Below are 20,173 nucleotides of genomic sequence, written 5' to 3'. Positions count from 1 at the left end.
TTTTTATTTCTGTTTTCCTATTAAGCAAGCCACTGCTGTTGTCTATTGTGGCGTAATTGTCTGTAATCTGTTAAATGATTTTCTTTGATCTCTTAGATCCCTTTTCGACCTCTTTTAAAATTCAGTTAACATCTCAGTTTTTCATCTTAATGCTGAACAATTTTTAATTGTTCAGTCGGGAATAAAGCCCACCTAAAAATTATTTTGTTTCCAGTCCAGTCTTTCCAAAGACATTTAGAATGGGCAAAAAGGAGAGGACGACTTCGTTTCAACACAGCTCTTTCTCTTTTTATTTTTTTTTCTCTTCTCAACCGCTCCCCGCTAACGCTCCAACCAACACTCCCCCTTCCGGTAACGACCCGCCTTCCTGTTTTTCTTCTCCAATCACATGTAAGTAACCTGACAATATTTCAGGACGTATTAAACAGAGTATAATTAAGGTAACTAACATAAAAGAATATAATGTATGAATATAAAATGATAATAATTAACAATTTAACAAAAGCTTACACAAGTAAAGCATTAGAGGAAACGTTCGTTTATTTAAATGTCTGTCGAGCCACGGGACGCTTCGTAGACAGGGGTTTCCGCACTCGGCATCAAAATTGGTGCGTCTTCATTTTGGTGCTGCGGCAAGTCTAGTCTACTGTGTTTGGGACTGCATTGCATCTCTCTGGGCATTCTGCTACACCGAGGGTAGCTTCAGTTTCTTACCAGGCAACTGGTAGGCGCATTCCAGCTCACACATATGATCGGATTTGCAAGGTAGTCACCAATTGCTTGTGTCACACAAGTCCAGATATTGCAGTGTACCTGTAGAAACACAGTTTACATGGACCCCAGCGATTAAATTTCTGCTACTGCAATGTATATTTCTATCCCCCTGAATTTAATTAAAAGGAGAGTAGACACTTTGATTAGACCGAAATTGGCTCCTTCCATCCCACAACGGCGCACATGCCCCTTTATTCCCATTTCTACCGACTTGGACAATACCAAAAGACGGAAAACTCCACCCATGCACACTTCTAGACCCATATTGTTCAATTCAACATGGATTCACAATCAATTAAGAATTCAGGGTTAATAGCGCCAATCAAAGGCTTTTGTACAAAATTGACAACAGAAATGAACATTTACTTTTGCACCTGGGTATATTCCAGTGTGTGAACTTTTTTCTTCTAACCTGAGTAAAGTAATTGAATCAGTACATCTACTATTACACTACCAGAGTATCTGTACTTCTACTCATATACATACAGTGAAAAATGTGTACAGTGTACTCACGTAAAATGTGAGTAGGTTTGCCACATTTAGTATCACGCGTGCTTAGAAAAAATGATTTACTTAATGACATTATTATTCAATGCAAAGCACTGCAGTAGAGCTGAGCATCTGGTGCATGAAGGCAATCTTGCTCAATCTTGGTGCCACAATCATTCATTACAGCGCTCATCATTGCACATACATAAAACAGCATGTAAAATGCCACTGCGTGCTGTGGTGGGATCGATACAAAGTGATGCATTGTGCTCCACGCTGCGTTACTGTGCACGGTATGCCGCTACAGTTGATCCGTAAGATTCTCCATCACCCATGGCTTTTGCGAGGCAGCTGCTGCTCCGCAAGAGTTGCTGCACCGTGCAGCCTGTAAGCGCGTCGATAACGAGCAGCAGCCTCTCTGAAACAATCGTTTACTGCCTGAGACCCAAGTGGAGTGTGCATGCTGTCCTCTAACTTGAGGCTCACACTGCCCACATGGAAGTGTTGATAGGCAACTTGATATGTCCTTCTGGATTCCAGCCTGCAAGTCGTCTCACCAGAATAAATGTGTGACATAAATGCCTGAAGAACTGATCATCTGTGTGTGCGTGTGCGTGTGCGTTTGTGTGTGTGTGTGCATGTGCGTGTGTGTGTGTGTGTGTGTGTGTGTGTGTGTGTGTGTGGTTGCTTCATTCATTGCTTATCCATAGCACTTTCAAATGTGTTTAAGCAGCAACAGCTTTTTTTCCATTTCTACTTTTTTTTCCACGTTGATTTCAAATCTGCCTTTGTTTATCGTCACTTCAGGTTTTCTTAATGATATTATAATAACAATAATATGATTTGAAAATATATCACTACATTTAGTAATATTTATTAATTACCGGCAAGCATTAGGTTCAGCAACATGCGGAATATTTTTTTCTGAATCGTTACAACTATAAATGACAACAGTACAGCGCAAGCTTTTACAGGTCAAATTTAAAAACAAAATATGAAAATATCTCACGAACTAATGTGTTCTAAAGTAAGTCTAAAGTTGTGAAAAATACGTTTAGGGACACATAAAGCCATGTTTGATTAAAATGAGCTCACCAGTGTTATCTTGAGCAGAACAAAAAAAAAAGGACCAACACAATTTTCACAGACAACTTCATTTAGAGTACTGTAGATGGAAAATACAAGTAGAGAATGTTTGCACTTTCACTGAGTGTAATCTCAGCTCGGGCTACTCCGTGAGTCGTCGTGTGTGTTTTCTCCAGGTTCACCGGAGTCCTCCCGCATTCCGAAAACATGCATCTTAGATGAATAGAAAAATTGAAAATGGCCATGGTTGTTTGTCATATTCCCTGTGATTGACTGGTGACCAGTGGAAGGTGTAGCATGCCTTTGACCAAAAGTCATCTGGGTACGCTCCAGCTCAGCTGTAATCCAGAACCAGGATAGGTGGTATAAAATGGAGGATTTACCGTGTAACAAAGCAAATGTAAACCTGGAAGCTTTAAATGACTGGTTTGCGAGCAATACCTTTTGAGTGTAGTGATATCTTACTCATATGTCTGAGTTCTTATACTTGTCCCCGCTATCCAGGGGCATGTAAGGACCCTTCCGCCCTGTGTTTTTGAGTCTGACTAGCATTTGTCAATTTTTCTTTTTTAAAGATGTATTGTTTTGTATATCGGGCAGTTATAATTGTGCCCGGTGAACCCTGCCTCGTAAAAAGTGGCCCCTCACATAAAAACACAATTGCAAGTGAATTGTATTACTGTGGTTACAGCTATAAGGGCATGCGGCAGCTTATGCAGAAAAATAGGCTCTTGCTAGAAGGAACCCTGAGAGGCTCAGTTGTGTGCTTCTCCTCTAAGTCGGTGGAGTACCAGCATAGTTTCAGTGACTCCAGTTGGCTGCTTAATTCTATTTGCCTCTCGGGGGAACATCCCCCAAAACCTCTCACACACATTTTCAGAGTGCTTTGTTGAGTAAGTGGGGGGAGGGTGGGGGTAGAGGCTCTATGTTCCCAGCTCCCACCGAGTCTGGAAAAGACACATAAATCTCACACGCACATTCACACGCGCACACGCACACCGTCGTGAGGCAATGGGGATCTCTTGCCTTACATTGGAAGCCGCTTAGAGGAGGAAGAGGTGGAGTGCTCAAGAGGACGGGGGAAGAACTCATTCAACTTTACTGGTGTAGCATTTGTCATAGTTTAACTATTTCCCTTTTATAATCTTTCATTCACGTCACATAATTAAAACCACACTAACAAAAATAAAATAATACACAATATAGGATGCCCTGCTTTATTATGTGCCTCTGCAATGCAGTGTTTGACTATATCTTTATTATTTATCTTTCCATTATGACAGGGACATATTTCAGTTATGATCAAATCTATGTTCCCTCGCATCGCTTCAACCATTTGAAAAATAAATACCAGTACATGGACAGATTTGTGCAGTGGTAAAATTTGGCTAGATTAGTTGATTATTGGCATTTGGTACACGTTGAGGCCAGAGAAAAGTGAAGACATATTTCTCGTCATTATTTGAATGAACTAGTAAACCCGTGACTTCTGTAAAACATTATAAATCGGTGTGACAGTTTTCTCTGGGACATTGCATTCGTTCTGTCCTCTAGAATTGGATCTAGACTAAGAAATGAAATATCCCCTCACATCTGGCACGCAGAGCATTTTTGAGTCATGATTGTTTCCAGCTGATGTATGGAAATCAAATATTTACTTTAGTTTTGCGTGTGAGTGTGAGTGTCTGCGTGTGTGTGTGTGTGTGTGTGTGTGTGTGTGTGTGTGTGTGTTCCTTCAAGGTGAATATAATTGATCATGGGCCATCATATTTTTTTCAACAATGTTAACCTTGGATTTTAGACTGTCTGAATTAATTAACGTAAACATCATGATTCAGGCACACTGCAATGCAAAACCTTTCAACGTGCTGTATAAATCATCGAGTGAGCCCTGCATCTTTGTCAAAGAGCACCGGTGTGTACTCAGCCTGGAAACAATGTCAATTTATGGCAACGGAGTTGTTGCAGTCAGCAGTCATGCTCTAATTAGGAATTAACTGCCTGCATAGCCAATCACTGTAAAATCCCATCAGCCAGTGAAAGACAGAAACAGATCTTGGCAAGTCAAATTGACAAAAACGCAAACGGTGCATTATGTGCCTCTTCATTCTTCAACTTATCGATTTGTGTTTTTAAGCTGATTCGGCACTCTGTGAGCGATCTGTTTGTTTCATTTTCTTTCATTCACCCTCACACAAACCTCCTGCAGGCTGACAAGAAGCATTGCTAAGAATTTCCTAATGAGGATTATACATCAAACTCAGTCAGTGTTGGTCTTCTTTCACACTGCCGAGAGGCCTAGGAGACACGGCGAGTTTGACTCACAATTTTGTGAGCTGAGATCTGATGCCGTTACCTTCCAAGCGCCGTTTTCTTCAACCCTGAAGCCCATCCATGTGAGTCGTTTTACTTTCCTTAGTAGAAGTGATAAAGCTATAACAGCCTATTTATTTTTGTTCCAAACAAATGACTGTCCTCCAGTTCCATTTGTCGATGTGGTCCCATAAACCTCTTTAGCTTTTAAGACAGTATTTTGGGATGCATTAGACAGATTGATCGGAAACCTTCTTTCGGCAACATGTGTATCATGGACTTGTGAAAGTTTGCAGCAAGCGTTAAGGCAACACTGAGCCCTATTGCAGCGTTTGTAAAAGCCACACAATTGAATCACGATTTTAAAGAAACGTGGGCTTTCAGAGTCGTCAGGGGTTCACATTTTCTTGACAACATGCTTGTCAAGAAAATATTCAGTCAGCGTAATATTGCACCACAAATGTGTATAATTCTATATTTCATTGACAAGCTACCTTTGCATGACGATGACGGCCATCGCTGACTGCACACTTATTCACAATGGACACAACCATGCTCTAATTCTGATACATTGACGCGGGAGAATTGTGTGGCATCCATTTAAACCTTCACATCTCTTCCATTTAACCTTGAATCACCCTGGAAACAGTATCAAGCTTCAGCAGATATTCCTGACTCCAACATCAGCAACAGGGAATAGCGCACACACGTAAACATTTGATGCGAGATGTGATCAAATATGTGCAATAGTGATGTCAATTCTAAATCACAAAAATATTCTGTCTATTATCCGAAAGGCTATAAAATGTGATTATAGCCAAACAGAAAAAAAATAGCCATCATTTGCTGTCAAAATTCCTAATGCGGTTTAACACTACGTCAAAGGCACATCATTAATTAACATGCTGTTATCAGGGCTGAACGCTGGAGGTGGGGAGATGAATGTGGCGAGGAGCAGCAAGTGGATTAAAGGTCACATCCTGTGTGTTAATCACCCAGCACTCCCAACCCCTGGAAGGAAACATAGTAGAATGGACACATTAGTGCCACCTGGCTGGACACAGACCATTCTCAGGATGTGGGCAGACCCAAACAGAAATGGCGACTGTTTTGTAGACGGACGAGAGACAAAGGATCAAGCATAAACACTGATTTAAAAAAATATATATATATCAGAATAGGGTGAAATTGTGTCAATAATATGTCTGGCCAATCCTTATGGTTTTCAGTGTAGATTGGAGTGGAATGAATCCATCTCTAAAGACCACCACTATCACCTCACAGTTAAAGAAACCATTCACAGTGTCCAACAACACAATACAAATAGAAACACCTTGCCAGCGTGCCGTACACATCATCAGGAGCAGTTGACTATTTCGTCTATTTCATAACGTAAACAAAAGATTATAGGTATAATAAAATACATCATACACACCAGAAATGCTCATCATCAAACGTATTAATGTGTGTTGATTGCTCCCACTGTTCTTTTTTGTGCGTCAAAGTCAGCTCCAATAGGTTTTGCTCAGAGCAACCAAACGGAGGTCAACAAAGTGCTGATGTTAGCGTTAGCTCGCTGGCCATGGGAGGAGGAATTTGCAAGTTGATTGGTTTGATCAAGGGCAGATTCGATTGACATGGCATTCGTAGTCTATGACTAACTCGGTGTTGTCATTTCTGTGATAAACTATATGAAAGCCTGCCTTCTTCTGCCAAGAACTCCCGCTGCACATGAATGTGACAATGTCATCATCACTACTTTGACTAACAGCCAGCCTAAATGAAAAGCTTTTGTTGGTGCCATCCTCGAATCTGGTCTCAAGGGATCCGTTGTGTTATAATTGTCACGTCATTTGTATTTGATCATATCCCGTGTAGGCCTACTCGGCCTTCCGTTGTGTACAAACTAGTGTACACCTCAGTACACTCAGATTCTCCATACTGTCCATACTGGCAAATGAGACACCCGTCTTACTAACAACTCATGACATTCTCGGTGAAAAACCTTGAGGACCTTCCAAGGTGGACGCATTCATTTCTTGGCATTCACGAACGCTTGCAGGCTGGATGTGTGCCTCGAGATCATATTTGTACAGCCCCCGCAACTCCCACTCTCCCACATCTGACCAGGATCTCTCAGATCGGATGTGACTCACTAGCTTTGGCAGTCTCAAGTGAAATTCTTCCCCTGTTAGTTTCTTACCACTGAGCCTTTTCCTTTACTGCCTCACAATGGTGTCTGTCACAATAGAATCCTTCTGATCTGTGTTGCCAAAAAAAAAGACGGCTTTGCGTGTCACTGTCAAAACATTGATTGCGCTCACGTTACCTGTAAGGCGTCCAACCCATAAATCTGTTTTTACAGAATAATGAGCTGTCTCACATAGATCGTTTTCTGAACACGCCTTTGTGCTTGAGGAGGCCAGATCAGGCAGAAACACTGCGAATGGTAAAACTCGGAATCTGCATCGATACTTGCAGGGTTGCTTTTATTCTCATCAGAGTGAGTCAGTATTACTGCATCAACACTTTCCAGGACACAGACGCTGTTTCAGTGCTTTTTTTTTTTGATGGACTTTCCCTCCCTCCCGGCCAGGGCTGTGTGCCTTTTTGACCTTGGTAGCCGCAAAGACAGACAGATGCAACCAAATGATCTGAGATGTCACCCTCAGAAAATGCAGCAGCACATTTCTTTGTCTGTGTTTTCGATGACAGTGAAAAGGAAACTATATGGGAAATATCTCTCTTCACGTCTCGAACTTGACTAGATCACCTTAGACCAGTGGTCACCAACATGGTGCCCGCGGGCACCAGGTAGCCCGTGAAGACCACTTGAGTAGCCCGCCAGTGCCTGGACATTGTGATTTGCTAGTAGAAATTATGATTTAAAAATGCAAACATTGGCAGTACTGTGAGACATTTCGAAACACGATCAAAGTCTGACAATTTAAATAATCAAGTATTAAAAATAACCCATCCTCATATTATTGAAGGTATTTTGGACAAATATGTTATTTCAGACGTGTATCAATTTGGTAGCCCTTCACACAATCGGTACACATGAAGTTGCTCTCACCCTCAAAAATGTTGGTGACACCTGCCTTAGACATTCTGCTGTTGACTTCAACAACATAGTCAAGTCAAGTCAAGTCAACAGTATTTATAGAGCACTTTCAAACAGCCATCGCTGCATACAAAGACTGCTTACAATAAACAGTAAGACAAATCGGTAATAAAGGCGGTAGAAAGCACCAAGCAGTAAAATCAAGAACAAATCTAAGTCATGCTGAGTCAAACGCCAAAGAATACAAGTGAGTTTTGAGGAAGGCTTTAAAGATGGACAGCGAGGATGCTTGCCGAATGTTCAGTGGGAGGTCATTCCAGAGAGAGGGACCAGCAACAGAAAAGGCTCGATCCCCTCTGAGCCTCAGTTTAGTTCTTGGTACTTCTAACAAAGACTGGTCCACAGACCTGAGGCACCGGGCAGGTATAAAGGTATAAAGGTATAAAGGCATAAAGAGAATAGGAACACGCAAATGCTTGTCAAGTGGAAGTTGAACAAACTTTCCATACGGTCACAAAGTACTGATATTATATTATTTATTTATTCATGTATTTTTGGAGGGGGCTATGTTTTCACTCTGGAGATAAAAATGGCCATTCAGAGTGAGATTGGGGTCTATAGTATACTGGATGTCTTCGATAATGTAACTAAGATAGGCGAAAGGAAGATCAATAACCAAGTGACATGGATAATATTGCTGTTGATTGGTATGCCACATTACTAGATCGAATTCCTTGATGCCCCCCTTAATTGCCCCCTCATCACACAACCACCATCCTCACCCTTGCCTTAGGCCTATGCGGGAATTTCATGAAAACCTAGAAGTCTTGTGTCCAACAATTTTACTGGTTACTGCTCATTCCTCCAAGTGGAGCATTTCCGCTATATTCAGAAACACAGTTCAAAATGTGTCAAATATGTCCACTGGCCGAAGACAATGATGCAACTATTTAAAAAGGCATTTTCACTAAAAATGGCTTCAGCTGATGTTCCAGCGCTTTTACATATGTTCTTTTCCCAACAACGTCCCTAATTAAATGACTCACGTGCGAATCACAAAAGAAGATATGATTTATTTTCATTCGGAATGAGAGCACAGTAAAGGGGTGCGTGTCTGTTGAGTCAGGGACGGCGGTTTGTCTTGAATGTTTAAAAATGAGAATTCTATTGAGAGAGACTTCCCGGCAGCTGGAGATGTGACCATGAAAATAAGTGCACCTCTCAAAGTGTATGTGGTGAAATGTTTTGTTCAAGTGTATAAGTTCAATGTTGGGGCAAAGCCCGCCTGTGCTTTGTTCCACACTGAGCTTAAACACGGCATCTGTCTGCAGAAGGTTTCAACTGATAAGGACTTAAACTAAACTTCCAATGCTCTGACACTACAGAGCTGAATATAGTAGATACCAAGCTCTGGAAAGAGAGATTCAATTATGTATCACCTTGACCCAAAACGAAAAGGTTTCTGCAAAAACGCCAAACGTATTTCGATGAAACAATGAATGGTGTATGTGCTAATTGAGAAGCATTGAAAAAAAGAGAGAACATGTCAAAGTTGTGACTGCTGGATATATTTAATCATTGCAATGCATTCCTCCCATCCATCAGAAAAAAATATGTACTGTTCTGTCCTCTCGCAGTGTCATTAATGCAATTTAATTGCACATTTCTGACTAAATTAAGTTTGTTGTACCGTTGTCGCCTTACGTTATAATTGTTTTGGAATGTCAGAATGTTTTTTGATGCAGGAGTTAACAGAAATGTTTGTGTTGAAATTTCCAGTCAAGTTTTGTTTTTATTATACCGTTATTTTATTCTATTTTCTTTTTTTTTTACGAAATGCACTAAGGAGTGGGACCCAAATTTCGTTGTATGCTATACAATAACAATAAAGGCGATTCTGATAAAGGTTATTCATGACCATAGACTGCCTCATTCGTGTCAGAGTGAATGCTGTTTATTGCCACAAAGGCTGTTCGTCAAATTGTCATTGGATGAATAAACACAAATACAGAGCTTAGCATTTTGATCTAATGTTTGTTGACAGTTCTCTTTTGGGGGAGGTATTTGAAATGTTATTCCACTGCATCTTCTAAAACATCTTGCTTTACTTGTTTTAGACATCTCAAGGCACATCTTCACAGACAAATCTTGACACACACTCAGTGATATCCTCAACATGATCAAAGTCTAACATGTGGTTTGTTGATAGCTAAGTAATGCGTGGAAAATGTGCGATTGACAAGGATGTGATTGTGTGTCTTTTTGGGAGCAATTGAGCCGTGAGCTTCCTGCTTTTAGCTGTGCAGCTGAAAAGCCCGTCCCACAGGGATGGCTAGCTCAGCTTTGACACAAACACGGACACTTCCGTGTGATCTCCCTGCAAGAAAGTGGATTGAAAGATCAGGCTTAAATGCGCACACAATCACAGAGGGAGGTGTCTGACAGAGATGACTTGAATGACAGCGTCTCCTGTTCCACTATTCTTATCTCTGCGCTGTTAAGCACAAACCATAAAGCTCTGGTGACGTTTCACCTCATTTCGGCAGCAAGAGACTTCAAGCGTGCGTTGTCTTTGTCACATGTTTCATGTTCCTTCCACTGCAGAACTTGCTTGACATCTCACTCGAAGAATATACTGTCGGCTTAATCGTGCACTGTCCTCATAGAGGAGGTGTTTGATAATAAGCCATATCCATGTCCGCGGTTCGTAAAATATGTATGCATGTTATGAGAGTGTTTTGGTCTGGCTGTGGAGCTGCATAGCTCCTGTAAAGTAACCCATCCCCCACCCCTCGCCCCAGCTGAGACATTTTTGCGTTGCACTTTCTGTGTTGGACTACATTACACCAGCTTCCCCTCCCCCTGTCAAGAAAGTCTTCTGAGCTGGTCCCTTGGGTGGGTGTCGGTGCTGAAAGCAGGCCTTTGGCCCTGTCCATGGGATGTTATTGATGAAGTGAGGTAATGGATGTACCCGCTGTGCTCCCAGGGACACAGAGGATAAATCAGAGTGGGTAAGACTCAACCAGCCATCCCACCTCGCTCTCGACTCAAATGCCATTTCATTAGCTTTATTTATGGTGGGTTTGCACTCTTCTGAACCCCCTCTCTTCGTGACCTCCCCTTTAAAATGTCACTATTCTTCGGTTTCATCACATGTATAGTGTTATCACAAGCCGAATGCAGTCATTCCCATTCCCAGAGCTCCCAGTCTTAAGCCTGTCTCACCCCTGAGAGCCTCTGGTGATGCGGTGGACAAAGACCTTGACTGGACTGTTTATCTCTGAAGGTGTGAAACACATAGGACCCTATTTTTGTGCCCACTGCAAGTCAAGCGCAAAGTGCAGTCGGACTCTATGGAGGGAGGTTTTTGTTTCTTGGGGCATTTTTGTAGTCGGGTGCAGGTAGAAATGGTCGTTTGCGCCGTTGTGGGACTAAACACAGTCACCTTGATTCCCAGCCAATCGAAACAGCTTTAAATTCAGCTCAGGTGAAGTGTGTGGTCTACATTGCGGAAGCATAAAGTACTCGCCATGCATCCATGCAGGAGATTGACGTGCGCAAAGTACATATAAGGAGCTGCGAGAGATCTCCACTCGATGATGTAAAATAGGCTTCTGCCAAGTGGGCACTTGGAAACCAAACTGCCTTCAACCTCATTTGTGCACCTATGTGAGCCCCAGCACGACAATGAAGACATGCCAATTTTTACAACGCACGCCTGACTACAAAAAACATAGTGCTGCCTCGGCATCTGGCTTATTTGCAGCGCTGCAGGTCCACCAAGCACAGCTCACCCAGCCATATTTGTGCTGGGTGAGCAAAGACAAGTCACCTCTGGACTTTTGCTCTGGGCAGCGGGCCTGAAATTACAGCCAAAACCACTTCACCTGTGGCAGAAAGAGAAAGGAATTTGTCTTTCTTTGAAAGGAAGATTAAGTGAACTTTTGTATCACTTGAGATCAAATGTCACTCCTGTCAATTGTGCATAGAGTGTCTCTGTCCGTGTACATTTTCCATTCGCCTGGAACAAGGTGAATACGTATCACATCACATGTGTAAGAAACATAGAGTCAAATGACCTAGGATGGTAAACATTTGTATTATTCTGAGAAGTGTCACTTCCATCCGTTATGTTGATGTATGCCTTGTCATGTCCCTGCATCTTATTTTTTCAGGACACATGCAGTGAATCATCCTCTCGGGGCATGTTTTCCCCATTACAGAAAAAGGCAGCAATGTGTTCTTTTGTGTGCGTGTGCGTGTGTGTGTGTGTGTGTGCGCCTGCGTGTGTGTTCACCCAATGACGAACATGGATGTCATGACAATCTGGCTGAAACACGTCCAAACAAGGTCCATGAACCATGCAAGCGAACAGATGGTCAACTGCGCGCGAGTGATGCTTTGATGCTGCCAGTTTCATCGCAGGGGCTCACTTGGATGTTGTGAATGTGTTTGTCATGTCCACCGCATCCACCGACGCGAATCTGGGAATGTGGCGAGAAAGCCATGGTGGCGGGACTATTTTCAAATTGAAAATTCCTTATTTCTTGTAGTTATTGAATGACCGTGCTACATATGACCCGAACATTGCTCTGCTCTGTGTGGATGTTGAGAATGGCTATCACTGAGTCAAAGTGTTTGTGCTACATTAGGGCCAGAGCATTGCTGCAGTAATGACTTTTTTGCCGTCTGATCTTGTTGCCGAAAGGGGGAGTTTGCAGTTGTAAAACTGCTAGCAAGATATGAATATCGCCACACTTCAACGAATCCTGCCTCAACTCGACTCTCTGACCAAAGCCACAAGCCTCACTGACGTGCAAGAGACATGCATTGTGTATAACATGCACTTTGTGCAAATCGTTAGCCACAGCTGAAGGTTTTTTGTTTTTTGGGGGGGAGGGAGGGATGTACAATTACTGTAATTCAAATCCAAAAGGAGGTGATAAACGTGTCGAGTAGAAATGTTGCTAATTCAACATTTCTGATTTCTCTTAGTTGCCTGTAACTCATACGCACCTGAAAGGCATCGCCTACTGTAAATTTAAACTTGCTTTGTCTCAAGATCTGTCACATTCCTTCTTTTTAACTTTTGTTGTGAAATGGAAGTGAATAATACGCTATAGTTTAAGCAAAGCTCCTCATGCCCAACGGGTAACTGCGTTACAGCATGAGGCTGGGGTGTGCCCGTTGTATGTGTGCCCTCGAGTGCACAAGAATGATTGACACAGAGTGAGCCACACCCTCCGTCTCTGACCAGTTGTTGTTCCTCGGGCGCGGTGGTTTCTTAAAAACCTAATTTGGGGTACAAGAGGGCGCTCATTTTTTTGCAAATCATTTCACTCATGTACGACTGTCAGGTTGGACTGAGAGTTTTGACAAAAATAATAGGTGAATAATATAAATGAATGATTCATTCGTGTAAAGCAAACTTTCCCATTAAATCCAATGTCAGAATCAAACTATTGTCCTTTTGTGAGTTCAACTGAGAAATGGTTCTGTCAATGGTGATCAAAACAAATCGAAGAAGAAGCGAAGGGAGTTTGCAAAATATTTTTGACATACAATCGTGTTAGCCTAAATCCTTGCCTCTCCTAATTCTCACACATAAAATAAGATAAGTAATTTTGATGAATATTGAATGACTCTGAAAATTGTTTGAAATGATCTACAAGATCACATTACATGCACATTAAAAAAAAAAGACTCCAAGAGGCACCGCTGATGAATAAGTACTGGGTTCGTGAATGATTAAAAACATAACTCTTCGATGTATTATGTTCTTAGCGTCTCAGCAACAAAAGATAGTCTGCATATGATTCCAATAAAAGGAAGGGGGGAAAAAGTGACGGAATAGCACAATACTGGCTGCTAGCCAGGTGCAGACAGACTCAGGAAGTTAAGCCGGAATTCCAGCAATGCAGGCCGTTGTTTGACTTTCAGTGAGATCCCTCATTCACTGTTCTCAGAGCTGTCTTTTTTGAGGTAAGGTGGTTGTGAGATGATGTCCAGTGCTTGCGAATGTATCGCGGCCCTGACTTTGCACAGGAAACCTTGACCCAATTGATATTACTTGCATCCCTCTCACCGCATCTGATATATAAACTAATCTTATTGACTCAACCCTGCTTTTGACAGTAATAAATGCCAGTGTCGGGAGAGTGAGTTATATAGCAGCTAAATTATACAGCAGGGCCAGAGAATGAACTTGGCACGTAATTAAACCAGTATTATAAATGATATATTGTTCCAGTTAGGCTCTAACACTTTCAATCTAACACCAAGATCCTAGACCGGAGTGTTAGTTGTGCTATGAATGTACAAGATTAAAAAAAATGTCGATTTTGGATTTTACTGTAAATCCACTTCACTGAAATTGCACCAAAACCTGCCATGAACAAAACGGCAGCATTGAATGTACAATTTAGCTCTCATCAGTCACGTGTATGTCGTGTGACCATGGCAAAGATGTGACGGAATTGGGCACAATTTAATTCGTAATCAAAGCCAATCACTCACATAGGCTATGTTAATCTGCGTCACCCTTTTAAGATTCCTGTTTTGATTAGGATGTTCCCTCCAGCCATCTGTCTGTTCAGAGAGATTTTCTGCTTTTCTTTCTCCCTTGTCAGAGCCATAATGAGTGTGAGCAATACACATATCAACTGGCAGACTTTGAAATCTCTGTTGACTGCTTCGACACTGCCGTAGAATGCTCACAGGCGCCTTTTTATTTTTAACACAAGACTCCAGTGAAACATGGAGTGAGACATTTGTGTCTTATCAGCGAATTGACAAATTGGCCATTGCAGCAATGTGGGATAGATTATTGTGACATAAGCTCAGGCCCGGGAAGCCCGGACGAAATGAACTGTTGTTTTTGCCGCGTTGAGCCGGCTGGATGAAGAGAAGGCGGATGAACTGATGGTTAGAGGGGGTCTCCCTAACCACAAAGCAGTAAGAAAAACACAGGAAAGAAAAACAATCCCTGACATCACCGTCAGGTCTGCTGCACCAAAATTTAGGTCAAGATATATGACCTGTCGGAAATGTGTCAGCGTTTCATTGCTCAGCCAGTTGGTCACAGTTATAAACACAAACACAAAAGAGAAAAATGTCAACTTCATTCAGCCCCTCTAATGTCATCGTTTTGGAAATGCCAGTACCTAGTCTATGTGATGTTCTTTGGAGTGTGACCCAGCGTGGTTTCGCACCATTTAATAGGACATCGGCTTGAGCACACTCATCAGCTATGTACACAGCGTGTGCTGCTCTGATCTCCAACATACATCCTTCAATGTTAAGTCGCTGTAGTCTTAGCTTGTACTTCTCAGTGGGCGTCAAGCATCACCGATGTATGCTCCCTGGCCTGCCCTAGAAGAGCCTGTGTTGAACCTCCTTTTGGAATCTCACGTTCAGTCTGTTGTGAGAGTAAATACACAGGGGGTGGACCAAAGACTGGGTCACAAATTGTCAGAGTAAATGATGTCAACCTGTTTTATTGATCGTCTCGCAAGCATACATTTTCTCTGCCAAGCATTTTTTGTCACATTCAGTAACCATCGTACGTACTGAATTTTATTTACCCGGTAATTGCTCTAAAATTATGGCCAAGAAGTCTTTTTACTAGGATTCTAAATGTACTACTGCAAGAGTAGGTTGGCGTATTCCGACATACATTACCCAATGTATGTATGTACTGTGCATGCGTGCGGGTGTGTGTGTGTGTGTGTGTGCGTGTGTGCATGTGTATATATATGTATGTATTATTATGTTTTATAAAGGTGTATTTGCTTTTATATTGTTTGGTTTCATTGTTGCGTTACCAGATCGAAACACCTCCCCTCATTTGCCCAAATTATTTATACCTCCTCTCGCATCACTCCTCCATAGATATGAGATGAGAAAAAGATGAGCCCCGCCTTTGTTCGTAGTCCCTACACGCTTTACCGCATTTACTTCTGTAAACACTCCGTTGGGAGTTACACGGTCTCTTCTTAAGCGCATGCGGGTCACGTCAGGGACGCATATGTTCACGCAGCAGACTTGCATTTGATATGTAATGTGAAGTCTTACAGAAGAAAAAATTGGGTTTCACCCCCCCAAAAAATCCTAATTGAGCATCAAGACCTACAGTGTGAACTTTAACCTAGCAGGGGCACATATTACTTGAAGTCATAATGACAGAAAAGCGCTGTCCATCTTACATCAAGTCAAGTCAAGTCAAGTGCAACTTTATTGCCAAATGTGCTGTATGTGCAACATACACAGAAAACATGAGGGCGTAAAGGGAACTCACAGATTTTAGATATACTGTACTTACATGAATCGCGGTAGGTTAGTTGAATATTGACTTAAGTATTTTTACGGATACTTTATAATGAAGTAATTTGAGGTGATTCAGATTTTAGTACAACCAAATTATTTGCGGTGGAAGGCGTAAGAAGATTTTTGAGATGCTTCGGTTTACCTAAAATAGGCCTAACAACGCCAATTGTAACCGCAAGTATGAATCCTGGACAAATGATGCTCTCATGTTTACTTGACTTTTTCTGTGTGAAATCTGGGCTTGCACTCATAGGAGCCCATTAATTATTCCGGTGGACAGTATGAAGGGATATAGGTTTATCTTATACCATTACATGGAAAAGCAATGGAAGAGCAGACGCCACTGGCAGAGACACAGGCACAGATATATTTGTAATTAATATCTCATTTTTAGGCAAATGAAGTGATATTGTATTCTGATGATTTTTCACGGCAAAGTACTGTATGCCACTGCGCCCTTGGGAACAACTGAATTATATCTACAAACAAAACACCACACAATGTACTCTACTTTGGTAGTGCGAGAAGTGTACTGTTACACTGCGACTCAGTCACCGTGACAGCAAACTGGAAACAATATGATCAATTAATTGTTTGAAGGCTAAAGATGAGTTCAAGACTCGTGACTTGATAATTATCAGCGTGTTCGTGTTCGTCAACGTGTGAGTTTGTGACTGTCTGAATAAACATTCAAACGGGACCATTTAAGTGCACATGCAAGTGGAACTATAATGACGAGTGACATGAGGACATCATCACTCGCCATCAAATTTTGCCCGGAGGAGGGAAGAGAGCGCATGCAGCTTTATTGAGAGGGCGAGCGAGAGAAAGGGAGAGAGGGAGGTGGTTCAGTCCCTCCGTGGTGTGTCGGCCGCAGGGAGCAGCAGATCAGCGCATTGTGCAGGACCAGGCACGATTGAGCTCAACCTTCAGCGGAACAAATGACAAGGAAAACTATTCTTTGGTGTGGAGTAATTCACGGGAGACGCGCGCCATCGAAGCGAGAAGCTCGGTAAAAGCGTCACCGGACCTCTTTGACGCGGATAGGGACGTTCGCTGACTGTGCTACAACGCCACCGAATGGTCCCCGTTTACTCCGCCGCAGAGGTTAGTTAGCCTCCATTGCTCTGTGTCCATAGGTTTTGGGGGTGGTCTGTCTCTTGTGTTGGTGGACGAAAGGGTCTAGCCATTCTTTTGGGGAGAAACCTACATAGCATTATTGGGCTTTCCACGTTACGCAAACATCGCAGCAATTCGTTTGATCGAACGATTAAGGGCGAGGAGGCGTCGCGTCGATCGGCTTTCGAGCGTCACCGCGGCATTCTCAGTTAGCCGGCCATTGTCAGAGCAAGTTGATTATTTTATAATTCACAAACACGTGCTACATGGCTAGGCTAAGCTTGCTAATGGCTAAATGTGCTAGCGTACCAAGCTAGCTGTCACAGCCGCGGAGTGGCTGGCGTACGCCAACTTTATCCCACTAAATACGTTATACAACCATGTGTCCGATTTGAAATCACCGCAGCACACATCATACCTCAAGGAGAGGCACATTTTAAACTATGTCGACCCTTTACTTGGCGTCTTTACAATTGTGTTGCTCATCTAACTTTGCTAGCCTGCTCATAACTACTGAATGCACGAACTAGCGGCCGGTTTGCGTGTGTAAACACTGCTTTGCAATATACTATGTGTTTTGTATTAGTGATAACGTGCCCCGAAACATAATCGGAAACATAAACGTTCCAGTTTACAAATAAACCAACGTTGTGTTGAATGTTTCGTTTGACACATTAATAAATTAGATGTGATAGTGTATTAGCAGCGTAAATACTATTTACGTAACACAATGACTTGATTCATACACGGAGTACAGAGTTTTCATCTCGTGTGACGTAATTATTGTTGTGTCGTCGATGACAAGCCTGTTACGTGTGATTTGAACGTGATTCTGTAACTTTTAAGGGAACCCATAACAATTCCGCGTCGATTTATTGCTATCTCGTGATTTGTACAATAAAGCAGTCCTCTATTAGAAGACTGACTGTGCGCTTCCATTGTATATCATCGTAACGTATTGCTCATAAAAGCCAATCTCATGTTTATCTTCAGAATTACTATTTCCAGCAGTCGTGCTGAGTAGTTGAACACCAAATTAATGACCATTATTGTTTAGATTATGTTTGAAAGTAATTTAAATTCATGGGAGGATGGAAGAGATTAACTCAGAATTGATAAAAATCAATGATGCTTGATCTTTCAAAGATGAGTTCAGTTTTCTCTGTGTAACAAGGTAGCAATTAATGATGAAGGAAAAAGTCGTTAGACATAATATAGAGACTTATTATTTGTGCTGAAGCGTTGATTTGCATACCATTTTATTTCAGTTGACAGTACTGTCATTGTGCCATATGACTACAATGGAAAGTCTACACACTACAAATATTTAGCCAAAACATTAATTCATATGTGTTGAACACACTTGAACATTTATAAGTTTACCAAAATGCATACTTAGGCGTACGCATTGCACTTCATGGCTTACATGTAATATGGGCAAATCATAACGTCCTTTAATCTGCATTTTCTCAATTTACTCAACATGATTTTGAGTCCATCTGTCTGTCTGTCTATACAAATGTATGTTTGCATGTATGCATGCAGGTTTTTTCCTGGCTCCAATTAAGGCAGACGTGATATCATCCTGACCATGCGCCATGACGTGCATGTATTCTGTAAATTCAACGGACTCACTTTCTTTTACAGAAAACATACTTTAAGTGAAGAGTTCCAATAAGAATATGACTATTATGTTAACGCAGTCATTTATCAAAACTTGCCTAGGAGAGTGGTGGACTCATATCTTGTGTGGTGGAGCCACTTGAGTTTGAGACAGATTATTTTGAAGCAACTTTCAAGCGCACTGTGGCCCATGTCCACCTGCACTGCAGTAGCACGCTGCAGTTTCCTCCATTAAAAAAAAAAAAAAACTATTTTCAAAAATGTATATTATCTATATTTTAGTTTTTGTAACTTTATTAGTTGAGTTTTTTAGGTACTACCATCATTAATATACTTGTACCTCTCTTCTGCTGCTTTGTGGATGGGTGTCACCTCATGTCTTTTTAATGTGTCCAGCCTGTAGTTGGTTGATGGCTGTCTCACAAGTGATTGCCTGCTGTGTTTGGGCACAGTGCTTTTGGCATACATAACAGTGCTTGCCTGAGCCAGGAAAATTCATTTAGCCACTGCTTGTCAAAGCCACTGGCTCGTGTGTTTTTAAGACGATATGGAAGGAGGAATGAAAAAAGTTTCGATCACGTATATGTTGGCTTTGCGTTGTTCTGCTCCTAATTGGAAACTGATTTATGTAGCCTCGCCTTGGCTACGTGTCCTGTCCTGCACAGCGGTCCTCACTATCACCAGTGTTTGAGACCAAATTTCCACATGTTGTCACCTCCATGAATTATTACAGTAACTGCCAGTTGTGTAAATTTCTCTGCTGTGTTTCACTCGGACTTGGCTTTCTTCCCCATGAGTGGCTGATTTTCCCTTCCATATCTGCAATGCAAAAAATGATAAACTTTACTTTGACAATAAACACAACAAATGCCTGGAGGCAAAAAAAAAGGCAACCTGCCAATATTTACCTGTTTATGAAATCTCCAAGGGAAAAGCAGGACTTCGATAGCACCGACTTAGTGGGGAAAAACATGATTCGATCTGTTTCTTCTTCGGTAGCTGCTTCAGGTCTTTCCTGTGCACAGCTGTTTACTGTAGCGCCTTCATAGTGGCGCAATGCTGCAAATGCAGTTAAAATATGTTGCTGCCACAGAGGGGCATCGATTGCTCAATCAGCACAGCTGGAACTTGACACTATGTTGAGCGATATCAATCGGTCTGGCTAGGGGCAGTCTTCACAAAATTAGCTGGAGGCGACCGCCACTTTTGAACGCAGGGAAAACCTTTTATATGTATACAGTATGTATGTGTATGTGTATGTATAGGGCAAAGACTGACTTGTGTATGTGGACATCGGTTCCTACTCAGTGACGGTGTGGATGTGGGTGTGAATGGTTGTTTGTCTCCAAATGGGGCCTGTGACTGACTGTCGACCAGTTC

General features: G+C 41.9%; 1 protein-coding gene across 3 annotated transcripts in view; it reads left to right on the top strand.

Moving 5' to 3' along the window:
* Positions 1-16,869: 16,869 nt before the first annotated feature.
* The window catches only part of ncor2 (nuclear receptor corepressor 2), a 74,559-nt gene continuing 71,255 nt past the window's right edge, over positions 16,870-20,173 (top strand). For 2 of the 3 annotated variants that reach the window (XM_052067980.1, XM_052067979.1), the window contains exon 1: positions 16,870-17,158. The gene's annotated coding sequence lies outside the window, so the exon portion shown is untranslated. The remainder of the gene's footprint in view (positions 17,159-20,173) is intronic. The other variant, XM_052067981.1, reaches the window with a different exon arrangement.

This window comes from Hippocampus zosterae, chromosome 6 (genome assembly GCF_025434085.1).
Source record: "Hippocampus zosterae strain Florida chromosome 6, ASM2543408v3, whole genome shotgun sequence".
Classification (NCBI taxonomy): Eukaryota; Metazoa; Chordata; class Actinopteri; order Syngnathiformes; family Syngnathidae; genus Hippocampus; species Hippocampus zosterae.
This window is presented reverse-complemented; position numbering and strand designations above follow the sequence as displayed.